Source organism: Mirounga angustirostris, unplaced genomic scaffold, assembly GCF_029215605.1.
Source record: "Mirounga angustirostris isolate CCGP_5_RB_7025 unplaced genomic scaffold, mMirAng1.0.hap1 SCAF_16, whole genome shotgun sequence".
Taxonomy (NCBI): domain Eukaryota; kingdom Metazoa; phylum Chordata; class Mammalia; order Carnivora; family Phocidae; genus Mirounga; species Mirounga angustirostris.
In genome coordinates, this window is record NW_026991724.1 from 37,904,419 (window position 1) to 37,918,851 (window position 14,433).

Sequence of the window (14,433 nt, forward strand, 5' to 3'; positions counted from 1 at the left end):
ATTTTCAGGCTGCTATGAGGTATACTGCAGGTATTTTCCAAACCATTCAGCGAGGAAAGTTTTCAGAGAAGTAAGGTTGGGAGTTACCGTTGTTCTGCAAACCCACTCTAACCTGAGAGCCATGAGGTTTGGAGAAACTCAGGCTCCCATTGCACTGAATCACAAGGCAGGCATGTTTTCAGGACTAATGAAGACCTGGAAATGCCAGTGAGATCACAGAGGCATAATTTCTGCTCAGTCACACAGAAGCAAACCAAACAACAAAGGAGCAGGGCCTCCAGGCATTAGCACAGAGTTAATGGCACAAGGAGATCTGGAAGGATTGCTGTTGAATATCATTCTCAATGAGCCGGCATGAATCTACACGTACTGGGCACTGTGTGGAACAGTGCTGGGCTCACCCCCGCTCCTCCCCAACCCCGGCAGTGACCAGGGAAAGGGGCTTATGGGAAACAGAGCTGCCTCGGTCCACTGATAGAAAAGAACAGGGAGTTTGTGTCACAGCAGAAATACAGACACCATGCCTCAAGGCTGCGAATGAAAAGCCTTCTGCCCCCACCTGTGCAATCTAACAGTGGGTTGGGGAACTTCCAAAGGCCCAGAGCTTCTGAAACTATCATGTGGAAATGGCCAGGGTCAGCAGATACTGGAGAATGAGAGTTGACTTGGGGGTTTCTGAGGATATGTAACCCAATGTGAGCATGTTCATTTTACCCAAGGCTGGGAGAAAGTAGGCCATAGGCCAAAATCATCAAACTGGTCATCTGCAGGACCAAGGCTGGGTCCTCATCCTTTGTGGAGCCGGGACCACTCAGGCTGCTGCCTCCTCTTTGGAAAGAAAATGCAACCGGGCAGTACCTGGGTTGCTCAGTTGTTAGGCATCTGCCTTTGGCTCAGGTCATGATCCCAGGGTCCTGGGATCAAGCCCCGCATTGGGCTCCCTGGAACCTGCTTCTCCCTCTCCCACTCCCCCTGCTTGTGTTCCCTCTCTCACTGTGTCTCGCTCTGTCAAATAAATAAATAAATAAAATCTTAAAAAAAAAATGCCTAGAGAGGAAGGGCTGGGGGGATGGGTTAGCCTGGTGATGGGTATTAAGGAGGGCACGTTCTTCATGGAGCACTGGGTGTTATACACAAACAATGAATCATGGAACACTACATCAAAAACTAATGATGTAATGTATGGGGATTTAATTAAAAAAAAAATGCAACCTGACCAGCTCTGTGAAGAGCCTAGGCTGGGTAACAGTCCTCAGAGTCCTCGATCTGTCCTTCAAAAATGAACCCCCAAATATGCTCATGAACTTCGTGGGGGTACCAGCCAAGTATCCCTCTTATTGTTGATAAGTGGGAAACTGAGGACCAGAGACTGCAGGGACTTGTGCAGGGACCCACTGTCACTGTCACTTTCCCATGGTCTGCACAGCCAAAATGCAAGCTCAGCCAAAGTCAAGGAAATAGTAACAAAGTCTTCATCAGTAATCTACTTGGATCAATGACCCAGCTCACAGAGAGGCAGGAGGCTCAGCTCTATCCGACACCTGGGAAGGCTGGGTCTTAAGGGAGTACCTGTTGGGTGGGAGAGTTTCATCCAGCTTTCTCATCTCAAATGAGCAATTCTACCTTCAAGAGGAACTGAGATTCAAGACAAAGCTTCCAAGAGCAATGAACTGCTTTTATTCTCTTCACTATTTATTCTTGATGTGATTCACTGCCATGAAGGTTAGAAAATCAAAGCAAAGCAATCGAAGGCAGGGTGCTGTGGTATGGTTTTCTTACTCTCAGGCATATGCATCCAGGCCCCTGACTGGACTTCTGCCCCACCCCACCACTGCTGGCTCCCACTCAGAACCCAAAATATCCCCAAGGGACCATGGAAATAGCTGGGGTGCAGGGTTGAGTTGGAAATTTTCCATATATTTTTAAATTTACTGTTGACCTTATAGGGATATTGGAGGAATAAGTTCTCCTACGTTAAATTAAGGAAAGCCTGAAGTCATTCTTGTTCACCACGAATTTAATATATATTAATTAAGGATGCAGACACTGAGCTATGTGGTAGCCCTTGCCCTCAGAGTCTTCAGTTAGGGAAGAGATGATATAATCACAATAGCAAATGGAAAATTGTGATTGTGGTGCTGGTCATGAAAGAGGAATATCAGCAACCTTCTCTACAGGAGCTCATGGGAGCCTGCAGCAGGGATTTGACCCAGTCAAGGAAGTTGAAGTGACCCCCGATTTGAGATCAGAATGTTGAGTAAGAGACGACCTGGCAAACAAAGGAGGGAAGGACAGTTTCATGCAGAGAAATGGTATGTGCAACACCTGGGGAAGGTGAAGAATGGTAAATACAAAGATCAGTGAAAGCAGGGCAGCTGGAGGACAGGAGTGGAGGAGGTGGGCCTTGTTCAATGGAAGGGGCTTTGCCTCTAAGGCAGCAATAGGAAACCAATGGGAAGCTTATTAAGTAGGTGATACAATCAGCCTCATGCTTCAAATTAATCATTCTGGTTATAAAATGAAGGAAACATTGGAGGTAGGGGCAGCGTGGGTGCAGAGGACCTGTGAAGAGTCCAGGTGGCAGGGGATTTGAACTGGAGTATCACATGGGTAGTGAGTGGCAAAGCCTGGTCTCAAACCCAAGCCTGAGCTGAATGCACCACACTGAGCTTCACAGGTACCACATCTTAACCATTCCACGAGCTGCCATGTCCATTCCTTGAGGCTTGTTAAGAAAGGCTCTCAGGCACTGTGTCTACCAAGGCACAAAGATGTCCAAAGAATGTCAAGTTTGTGCCTTTCCAGAGCAGAGCTCTGAAAGAAAGATCCCAAGGTTTGATGACATTTCCCAGCCTATGGTCTCCAGACCAGGCCCTGTGGGGGTGAGCTCTCTGCCACCATCCTAGGAAGACTATGCTAAAGTGAGCCTCAGTGAGCCATGGCTCCCTCAGTCCCTGGAGAAGACACCGTTTTCACATAAGGCATTGTCTGGCTAGACAACCCAATCACTCAAGTTTTAACCAAAGTTGGAAAAATCTGGTGCTAAATGGGTTCAGAGATGTAGATGATAGAGCTGCAGTAAAAGTGTTATGCTACGAAACGCTGCACACTTTTCAGAAATGTTAATTGGTTAGAGTGTCATAATTTTTACACACATGTAAATAAGGTTAATGAATTTTATTCCACACAGATGATTTAAATTGTAAAACAATCAAATTACTTTTCAGGTAATACTTTGGGCCCAAATCAAATAAAATTTCAAGTCATTATAACTTTAGAAAAAGAAACTAATTTGAATATGTGATTTAGATCCGTTAAAAGTCTTCTCAACTTTAAACAGTGATAATAGAAATCAGAAAAGCTTGAGAGTGGTTAAGATTAATTAAGAGTGAATACATTTGGGAAAAGGAAATTATGGTACTGTAATTTTAGAATGCAAATGAGGTCAAAAAGTTAAAACTAATGTGCATCTATATAAACACTGCCTCAATAAAGGGAAAATATTTCATTACACGGTTTTATAAGTACTATATTCTGTACTTCTTGGTATATAAGTAGCAACAAATTGATAAACAGCAACCTGTTGTCAGCTCATTAGAATACCCTTATGGCTGCCGAGAGTTAAGCTGGTACCAATTTAGAATTCTTGTTCCACAACATTTTCTGCAGCCTGATTTCCTTGTTCTATGAGTAAACAGAGTTGGCAACCCACTCAACCCCTGTGAACCTCTTTATACTGGCTCACTGTGCCTATACCCTATTTTGTGGACTTTGCTGCTAAGGGGTCCCACCTGCAATGGTCTTGAGGCACTTTGCTTGGGGGCTCTGGGGCCACCCTGACTACCCAGCCAGCCAGGGGTGCCTGGAAGTTTTGTTCCCCAGCTCCCACCCCAGGATCTGTGGCAGATGTAAGGGTCATCGGATGGCTGGTGTAAGGGTCCTTTGCCTTGAGATGAGACAAACTCTGGGGTGTCCTTTATGTTGCAGAGCTCCCCACAGGACGGGGCCAGGACTAGGCTTCACCTGAGATCACAGCTGAGCTTGACTTCTGCATTAGGTATGGTTCCCTTGAAGTAGAGCCTGAAAAGGAAGGTCTTGTGCAAACCTTTTATAGAGAAGTGCTCTCAGGTGAAACTTGTAAGGAATGGGGTGTTACAGAAAAAGTTATTGTGACACCTGTTGAAACAGTAAAGAAGACTAGTCAGGACTGTTGTGACAGATGTCAGGACTATTCCAGTAGGGCCGAGAGATCGGGCTCAACTCTGAATACAAGTGGCGACTCATAACCAACAAGCAGAGTGAAGGGATCCATGCATGGACAACCACGAAGAGAAGACAGTGAGGGTAGGGGGATTCGTGCTGAAGGCAGGCCAGAGTGATCAGACATCAAGGGTAATCAGATATCCAGGGCAGGGGGATTCTTGCTAGACTGACTTAGCAGGATTATTGCTACAAATAGACCACCCAGGCCAAGGACAGGGCCTGAGGATGAGGCCAAGTTGAAAAGAGGCCTTAAAGGAGCCTGACTGAAGAGTCTGTCGGGGGAAGCAGAGAGGAACAGGGGAAGACTTGGGTTCGGCTCAAGTCTGCCCCTGCCCGATCATACAGGATCCTACCTTGAGGCGAGGGAACCTCCATGAGTTCGTGTCTGGCTGTGAGCCAACAGCCAGGGGGTGGCTACTCTGCCAACCCAGGGCAATCCTGCAGAGACCCAGGAGTCATTAGCAGCCCACACTCACAGCAGCTGAGCCATCAGTTTCCCAGCTCATTAAAGGGAAGTTGAGCAGGGTACTGCCGCCTTTCCCCTTTCCCTATCCTGCCTCCTCTGTGTCTTCGTCTTTCCCTTCTTGCCTCCTGGGAGCACTGTCTGCACAGGAACCCTCATCACAGGCACTGCTCCAAGAAACTCAACCTAGGACACCCTACAGCTGCTCCAACACTGAAGAGTTAACACTTGCTCTGATGACCACAGGTCCGCCCTCTTCTTGCAAGCCTCTTGGTTCCAGGCTTGGGGACAGAGCTCCTACAGTTCCCAGCAGCAGGGAATCTATGTTCCCTACTTCTAGTAATAGTATTTCAGTTCTCCTCTGAGGAATCAAACTTCCTCTTCTCTTAATCTATAAGATTCAGGTATAGCACACATGTACACACACACACACACACAACACATATACACATACACTCACAGGTGCTAGAGGGAGCCATCTGACCTAGACCTGGACAATCAGAGTCCAGGGATGGCATGTGATCTGAGCTGATCCAGTGAGCCTCAGCCCAGGGGGTTTGGCTGGAACTCTTGGAGAAACGATACTGTGCTCTCTTTCCACTGAGATGGTTAATCTGCAAGAAATAAGCCTGAGGCTGCTGAGGGTCATCTTCCCACAAATAGGAAGATTCTGCCCAAGATGGAGGCAATCACAGAAGCGTAAAAGACATCTGGCAACAGCATGTGAGCCCTGGGCCATCCTCTGGACTTTTCAGTTGTGTGAGCCAATTCAGTCCCTTCAGCTGGTGAGGACTGGGCAAGCCACCTGGAGATGAGTTTCAGTCACTTACAAGCAAATGAGCCTCCTCTGACTAATTCCGCTGAAAAGAGTCTGGTGAAAACCAGCTTTAGTTGGCATAAAAAATAGGGACTCATTGTCCGGAGTCTGGGCAGCTATGTGACCTTGATCAAGGTCTATCACCCCTCTGTGCCCCCATTCCCCTATTTGCACAATGTATTTCCTAGAGGTGGAGGTAGAGCTCTCCAGGACTCGGTGGATGATTCCTCTGAGAGTGTGCCCTAGGTGCCATGCTCTCCTATCCAATCTCCGAGCTCCCAAGACTCTGAGTTCTGATGCCACAATTTCTTCACAAGGGCCAGATCCTCCCCCTGCACCTAACTCCACCTCCAGGAACTAGTCCAGGAAGAGCAATGGGGCCCAACCTCAATGTACACATCTGGGAGCTGGGCCCCTGCCCAGGACTCCTCTGTCTACTGGAGCAACCCTTGTGATTTTTGTGATCACAGTTCCTGCTCATCATTTCACTCTCCATTCAGACAACGTCAGCCTCTGTGGACCAACCCTCTTCTGGGGCCCACGTAGCCACATACATGGACAGAGTCAGGGATTAGAGACATGCTACCTTCACATTCCAGCTACTCTATTACCAGCTGTGTCGTGTTACTTCACATCTCAAAACCACAGATTCCCATACATATAATGGGAATCATAAGCCTCAGATGTGAGTGTCTTTGGCTGGGTTGGGTTGAATTTTCTCAGGATTAAATAACACATCGTAGCAGATATTGTCAGGCTCTGCCCGTATTCCCTGGGATCGCTTCACCATTGTCCCATCCCCTCACTGGCCCTAGGCCAGAATCTAGGTCTCTTTCTGGGAAGGCTCCCTTCAGGCTTCTGGAAACTACTTCACCTACTGTCAAGGAAGAAGAGCCAAAAATACCTGGTTAATGTACACCTCCCTCATCCCCACTCTTTAACCAAGCCTGACAGCACAGAGGTACAAATGGGCATAAATGCATCAGGCCTCTTGTGCTAGATCTGGGCAGCTCTGAGACTGAATCCTTCCAAGGTCCTCCTCTACGGGGCTTTGCTTGGTACCATATCCTTCCATTCCCAGGCCCACCTCCCACTTGCCTTCCGTGTTTTCCTGGGGACAGTTTCTACTAGCTCACTGTCTAATGCTTAATAGAGTACCTTACACATAGTTGGCGCCCCAGCAGTGATGACTACCTCACTGTTATAGAGTACCTGCCAAGTGGCGGCCCCAGCTGCGTGGGACAAACTGCATAAATCCCAGGAGGTGGACACATAGGTGCATGTACATACATGCATTCATGTACGCATGCACAGTTCATTCCTGGGAGAGACAGCAAACGTCCCTACATGGTATAGGCGATGCTCTTCTAAGTCATGTCCGATGGCCCCATGGAAATGTTACCATGAAGCCAATGCAAGAGTCTAATACCTCTTGTTTTAAGACCTGTCCCCAAGCCTAGAGCTGAACCACCTGCGGCTACTCTATATAGGCACCAGGTAGCAGGCAGCTTTCCAATGTGTCCATGAGCTAGCTAACTGAACAGCACAGTCACCTGTCACATTTGTGTTTCCCCTGACTTACCAGGACCTTGTGAAAGGATTGGCCAGGGCAGGGACAGGGCTAAGGAGAACCACAGGGAGACCTGGAGCATACTTAGGAAAGGAGGAGCCCTCTGTGGTTGGGAAGTGTAAGGGAAGCTCTCAAGCAGAGGGCCAGCCATGCGCTGATTGCTCTGAACACCTCAAGCCCCAGCCCGGGTACTGACTGGTGTCAAGGGGATCGTGGGACCCTTCATGTGAAGGCACATGGGGATGTCATGCTGACTCTAAAAGTAGCCAGACCAAAGCCTGGAGCTGCTGAGAGCCCCTGCATCAAGAAAATGTGCTTGAGAGTGACAAAAGGAAACAAAGCTGTGAATTAGAAGCAAAATGCAAGAGATGGTTTAACTATTAAGCATCTCAATTCAGTCATATCTGAAACCTGAAAACTCTTTGTTGCTGAGCCAATTCATTCCCTTTTTAGCTTGAGCCAGTTTAAGAAAGGACCTGTCACTTTAACGACTGAGCCACCCAGGCGCCCAGGGACTTGTCACTTTAAACAGAGATAGTAACTAGAGGCAGAGGGCCTTTGGGCACAAGTGGAAACCTAGTCCCAGCTCACTAAGCTTATGACTGGTTCTTTTGTGCCCTTAGCTCAAAACCGGTACCCATAATGTGAAGATGTATGGCTTCCTCCTAAACCTATACCTACCCTTTTGTGCTGCCCACATCTTACCATTCAGGTAAGGGCCCCTCACTGAAGAGTATCTCCTGAGAGCAAACATTCTAACCTCTGTCCCTAAGCCTTCACTTGAGTGCAGACCTTGTAGTGGAGGTTGGAGGAGAACTGAGGATTGGAGAGCCGGCTCTGCCAGGCCTGGCCAGCCCCAGGATGCTGTTGGTGCACCCCTGATTGCTGGGGAGACACACTGTCTACTCAGTCACTCGAATGAAAGGACAGGACCCCAAGCCTGCTCCTTGGGAGTGGAGAGAGGAGGGAAGCAGTCACGACAGCGGCCTTTAGCACGTGCCTAAACAAAGTCACCTTTCATGTGACAGGCTCAGAGGCCAACAGGAACCTGAGGGAGTTCAGAAGACAGCTCTGCAGCATCATTAATACCTTGCAAGTAATCACCAGGTGAAAATCGGGCCTCTGCTGCCACTCGGACTTCACAGGGGAAAAAGGCATTTGCATTTTCTCTCACCACAGAGGGGTGCCAGTTCCCTCCAACATTAGAAAAAAGTTGCAATTCTTAGTAGTTCTTCACTGATGGGCTTGAATCCCCTGCCAGGCCTCCCCTCCCCACAGCCTCCCTCTTGTGTATTAGAACAAAAGCCCGTGGGGTAAGAAAAGAAAATCTGGAAGCCAGTTCATCTAGGAGCTGAGAAGCAGCAGAAATTTTGCGTCATTTGTGCAAGCCCTCCTCAGGCTGGACCCACAGGACCGGATCAACACTTCAGTCAATACAGCCTGGCACACAGCCTGTCAGGCTGGGCTCTGCCAATTAAAATTTAAATAAAATAAATATAACACATATGATTTTGTTCCTTGACACGCAGTACAAGAAATGCAAGCACTACATGTGTTTTATCCTAGATAAATGAACGTGGCTCACGTATTGCCCTCCTACCCACTCCTTCATCAACTTCTGTGGCTGGGCTATAGCACTTCCCACCCCTCCCACCCTCAAATGTCTTCAGCCTCTGGGGCTGTCGCTTTCCAGTCTCCCTGCCTACCAGTGGCCCATGAGGTCCACTCCAAGCCTGTGCTTCCAATCTTCCCACACCAAGCCTGGCCCAGGCCCTTTCAGTCTCAGCGTACTTAATATCTGGGAAGATTCCCTAAGAATGCCAAGGAGCTGCCCTCTGCCCAGCATCCCATGGCAGCATAGGTCTCCTTCCACCACCTCAAACTCCCTAAATCCTGTTTCCCCTTCCTACCCTCAGGGAGGCTCACTGTCCCCCACCTTTATTAGGCTATTTCTTCTGTTTAAGATCCCCTCAGTGGGGGAGTATTGGCTGGGAGAGGGCACAGGGGGACCTTTTGGGTACTGAAATGTCCCCATCTGCATCTGGGTGATGGGCACACTGACCAAGTGTGTACAAATGTGAGATTCAAGGGGACGCACACTCAGTATTAGTGCACTCAACATACATTACTGCTCAGGTTAAAAAATGTATCACCCCCACCAAAAAAAAATTTGTTAGCTTAGACTGAAGGTGGCAAATAACTAACGTAAAACCTCACAAAAGGTAATTTCATAGGTCACCCTAGTAATTTTGGCTGGGTCTGCATGGTGTGTGCTTTTTTTTTTTTTTTTGTAGTTTTAAATTTTATTATGTTATGTTAGTCACCATACAATACATCATTAGTTTTTGATGTAGTGATCCACGATCCATTGTTTTCGTATAACACCCAGTGCTCCATGCAGTACGTGCCCTCCTTAATACCCATCACCGGGCTAACCAATCCCCCCTCCCCCCTCCCCTCTAGAACCCTGTTTGTTTCTCAGGTCCATAGTCTCTCATGGTTCATCTCTCCCTCCAATTCCTCCCCCCCCCATTTTTCCCTTCCTTCTCCTAATGTCCTCCATGTTATTCCTTATGTTCCACAAATAAGTGAAACCATATGATAATTGACTTTCTCTGCTTGACTTATTTCGCTTAGCATAATCTCCTCCAGTCCCATCCACGTTGATGTAAAAGTTGGGTATTCATCTTTTCTGATGGCTGAGTAATATTCCATTGTATATATGGACCATATCTTCTTTACCCATTCATCTGTTGAAGGGCATCTGGGCTCTTTCCACAGTTTGGCTATTGCGGACATTGCTGCTATGAACATTGGGGGGCATGTGGCCCTTCTTTTCACTACATCTGTGTCTTTGGGGTAAATACCCAGTAGTGCAATTGCTGGGTCATAGGGTAGCTCTATTTTTAAATTTTTGAGGAACCTCCACACTGTTTTCCAAAGTGGCTGCACCAACTTGCATTCCTACCAACAGCGTAAGAGGGTTCCCCTTTCTCCACAACCTCTCCAACATTTGTTGTTTCTTTCCCTGTCCATTTTGGCCATTCTAACTGGTGTAAGGTGGTATCTCAGTGTGGTTTTGATTTGGATTTCCCTGATGGCTAATGATGATGAACATTTTTTCATGTGTCTGTTAGCCATTTGTATGTCTTCTTCAGAGAAGTGTCTGTTCATCTCTTCTGCCCACTTTTTGACTTGAGTATTTGTTTTTTGGGTGTTGAGTTTGAGAAGTTCTTTATAGATCTTGGATACCAGCCCTTTGTCTATAGTGTCATTTGCAAATATCTTCTCCCATTCTGTGGGTTGCCTCTTTGTTTTGTTGACTTTGCTGGGCAGAAGCTTTTTATCTTGATGAAGTCCCAAAAGATCATTTTTGCTTTTGTTTCACTAGCTTTTGGAGATGTATCTTGAAAGAAGTTGCTGTGGCCGATGTCAAAGAGGTTACTGCCTATGTTCTCCTCTAGGATTTTGATGGATTCCTGTCTCACATTGAGGTCTTTTATCCACTTTGAGTTTATCTTTGTGAGTGGTGTTAGAGAATGGTCGAGTTTCATTCTTCTGCATGTGGCTGTCCAACTTTGCCAGCACGATTTATTGAAGAGACTGTCTCTTTTCCATTGCATGTTTTTTCCTGCTTTGTCAAAGATTATTTGACCATAGAGTTGAGGGTCCATATCTGGGTTCTCTATTCTATTCCATTGGTCTGTATGTCTGTTTTTGTGCCAGTACCATGCTGTCTTGGTGATCACTGATTTGTAATATAGCTTGAAATCGGGCAACGTGATGCCCCCAGCTTGGTTTTTCTTTTCCAACATCTCCTTGGCGATTTGGGGTCTTTTCTGATTCCATACAAATTTTAGGATTGTTTGTTCCAGCACTTTGAAAAACGTCATTGGAATTTTGATCGGGATGGCATTGAAGGTAGAGATTGCTCTGGGTAGCATAGACATTTTAACAATGTTTATTCTTCCGATTCATGAGCATGGAATATTTTTCCATCTTTTTGTGTCTTCTTCAATTTCTTTCATGAGTGTTCTGTAGTTCCTAGAGATAGATCCTTTACCTCTTCGGTTAGGTTTCTTCGAGGTATCTTATGGTTTTTGTTGCTATTGTAAATGGAATCGTTTCTTTAATTTCTCTTTCTACAGTTGAGTTGTTAGTGTATAAGAAAGCAAATGATTTCTGTGCATTGATTTTGTATCCTGCCACATTACTGAATTGCTGGATGAGTTCTCATAATTTGGGGGTGGAGTCTTTTGGGTTTTCCACATAAAGTATCATGTCGTCTGTGAAAAGAGAGAGTTTGACTTCTTTGCCAATTTGAATACCTTTTATTTCTTTTTGTTGTCTGATTGCTGTTGCTAGGATTTCTATTTATTTATTTATTTTTTATTCTTATGTTAATCCCCATACATTACATCATTAGTTTTAGATGAAGTGTTCCATGATTCATTGTTTGTGCATAACACCCAGTGCTCCATGCAGAATGTGCCCTCCTCAATACCCACCACCAGGCTAACCCATCCTCCCACCCCCCTCCCCTCCAGAACCCTGTTTGTTTTTCAGAGTCCATCGTCTCTCATGGTTCGTCTACCCTCTGATTTCCCCCACTTCATTCTTCCCCTCCCGCTACCTTCTTCTTCTTTTCTTTTTCTTAACATATATTGCATTATTTGTTTCAGAGGTACAGATCTGAGATTCAACAGTCTTGCACAATTCACAGCGCTTACCAGAGCACATACCCTCCCCAGTGTCTATCACCCAGTCACCCCATCCCTCCCACCCCACCCCCCACTCCAGCAACCCTCAGTTTGTTTCCTGCAATTAAGAATTCCTCATATCAGTGAGGTCATATGATACATGTCTTTCTCTTTTTGACTTATTTCACTCAACATAATACCCTCCAGTTCCATCCACGTCGTTGCAAATGGCAAGATCTCATTCCTTTTGATGGCTGCATAATATTCCATTGTATATATATACCACCTCTTCTTTATCCGTTCATCTGTCGATGGACATCTTGGCTCTTTCCACAGTTTGGCTATTGTGGACATTGCTGCTATAAACATCGGGGTGCACGTACCCCTTTGGATCCCTACTTTTGTATCTTTGGGGTAAATACCCAGTAGTGCAATTGCTGGATCATATGGTTGTTGCTAGGATTTCTAGTACTATGTTGAACAACAGTGGTGAGAGTGGGCACCCTTGATGTGTTCCTGATCTTAAGGGAAAGGCTCTCAGCTTTTCCCCATTGAGGATGATATTCGCTGTGGGTTTTTCATAGATGGATTTTATGAGTTGAGGAATGTTCCCTCTATCCCTATATTCTGGAGAGTTTTAATCAGGAAAGGATGTTGTATTTTGTCAAATGCTTTTTCTGCATCAATTGAGAGGACCATATGGTTCTTCTCCCTCCTCTTATTAATGTGTTCTATCACCTTGATTGATTTGCGAATGTTGAACCACCCTTGCATCCCGGGGATAAATCCCACTTGGTCGTGGTGGATGATCCTTTTAATGTATTGTTGGATCCTATTAGCCAGGATTTTGTTGAGGATTTTGGAATCCATATTCATCAGGGATATCGGTCTGAAATTCTCCTTTTTGATGGGGTCTTTGCCTGGTTTGGGGATTAAGGTCATGCTGGCCTCATACAATGAGTTTGGAAGTTTTCCTTCTGTTTCTATTTTTAAACAGCTTCAGGAGAATAGGTATTATTTCTTCTTTGAATGTTTGGCAGAATTCCCGAGGGAATCCATCAGGCCCTGGACTCTTGTTTTTTGGGAGGTTTTTGATCACTGCTTCAATCTCGTTCCTGGTTATTGGTCTATTCAGGTTGTCAATTTCTTCCTGTTTCAGTCTTGGCAGCTTTTAGGTTTCCAGGAAGGCCTCCATTTCATCCAGATTTCTCAGTTTATTGGCATATAGTTGTTGATAATAATTTCTAATAATTGTTTCTATTTCCTTGGTGTTAGTCATGATCTCTCCCCTTTCATTCATAATTTTATTAATTTGGGTCCTTTCTCTTTTCTTTTGGATAAGTCTGGCCAGTGGTTAATCGATCTTTTTAATTCTTTCAAGGAACCAACTTCTAGTTTCGTTGATCTGACCTACTGTGTTTCTGGTTTCTAATTCATTGATTTCTGCTCTAATTTTAATTATTTCTCTTCTAATGCGTGGCTTAGGCGTTGTTTGTTGCTTTTTCTCTAGTTCTTTAAGATGTAGAGTTAGTTGGTGAATTCAGGATTTTTCTATTTTTTTGAGTGAGGCTTGGATGGCTATGTATTTCCCCCCTTGGACCACCTCTGCAGTATCCCATAGGTTTTGGACCGATGTGTTTTCATTCTCATTGATTTTCATGAATTGTTTAAGTTCTTCTTTGATTTCTTGGTTGACCCAAACATTTTTGAGCAGAGTGGACTTTAGCTTCTAAGTGTTTGAATTTCTTCCAAATTTTTTCTTGTGATTGAGTTCCAGTTTTAGAGCATTGTGGTCTGAGAGTATGCAGGGAATAATCTCAGACTTTTGGTATCAGTTGAGACCTGATTTGTGACCCAGTATATGGTCTATTCTGGAGAAAGTCCCATGTGCGCTTGAGAAGAATGAGTATTCTGTTGTTTTAGGGTGGAATGTTCTGTAAATGTCTATGAGGTCCATCAGGTCCAATGTATCATTCAAAGCTCTTGTTTCCTTGTTGATTTTCTGCTTAGATGATCTGTCCATTGCTGAGAGTGGAGTATTGAGGTCTCTTACAATTCATGTATTGTTATCGATATGACTCTTTATTTTGGTTAACAGTTGGCTTATGTAGATGGCTGCTCCCATGTTGGGGGCAGAGATATTTACAATTGTTAGATCTTCTTATTGGATAGACCCTTTAAGAATGATATAGTGTCCTGTGTCTCTTATTACACACTTTAGTTTAAAATCTAATTTGTCTGATATAAGAATTGCTACCCCACCTTTCTTTTGAGGTCTGCTGGCATGGAAGATAGATCTCCATCCCTTCACTTTCAGTCTGGATGTATCTTTAGGTTCCAAATGAGTCTCTTGTAGACAGCATATGGATGGGTCCTGTCTTTTTATCCAATCTGCAACCCTGTGCCGTTTTAAGGGAGCATTTAGGCCATTCATGTTGAGAGTGATTATTGAAAGATATGAATTAATTGTCATCATGTTGCCTGTGAAGACATTGTTTTTATAGATTGTTCTTGTAAATTTCTGTTGTATATCACTCTTGGGGTCTTTCTCCTTTTATAGAACCCCCCTTAATATTTCTTGCAAGGCCGACTTAGTGGTCACATATTCTTTCAACTTCTG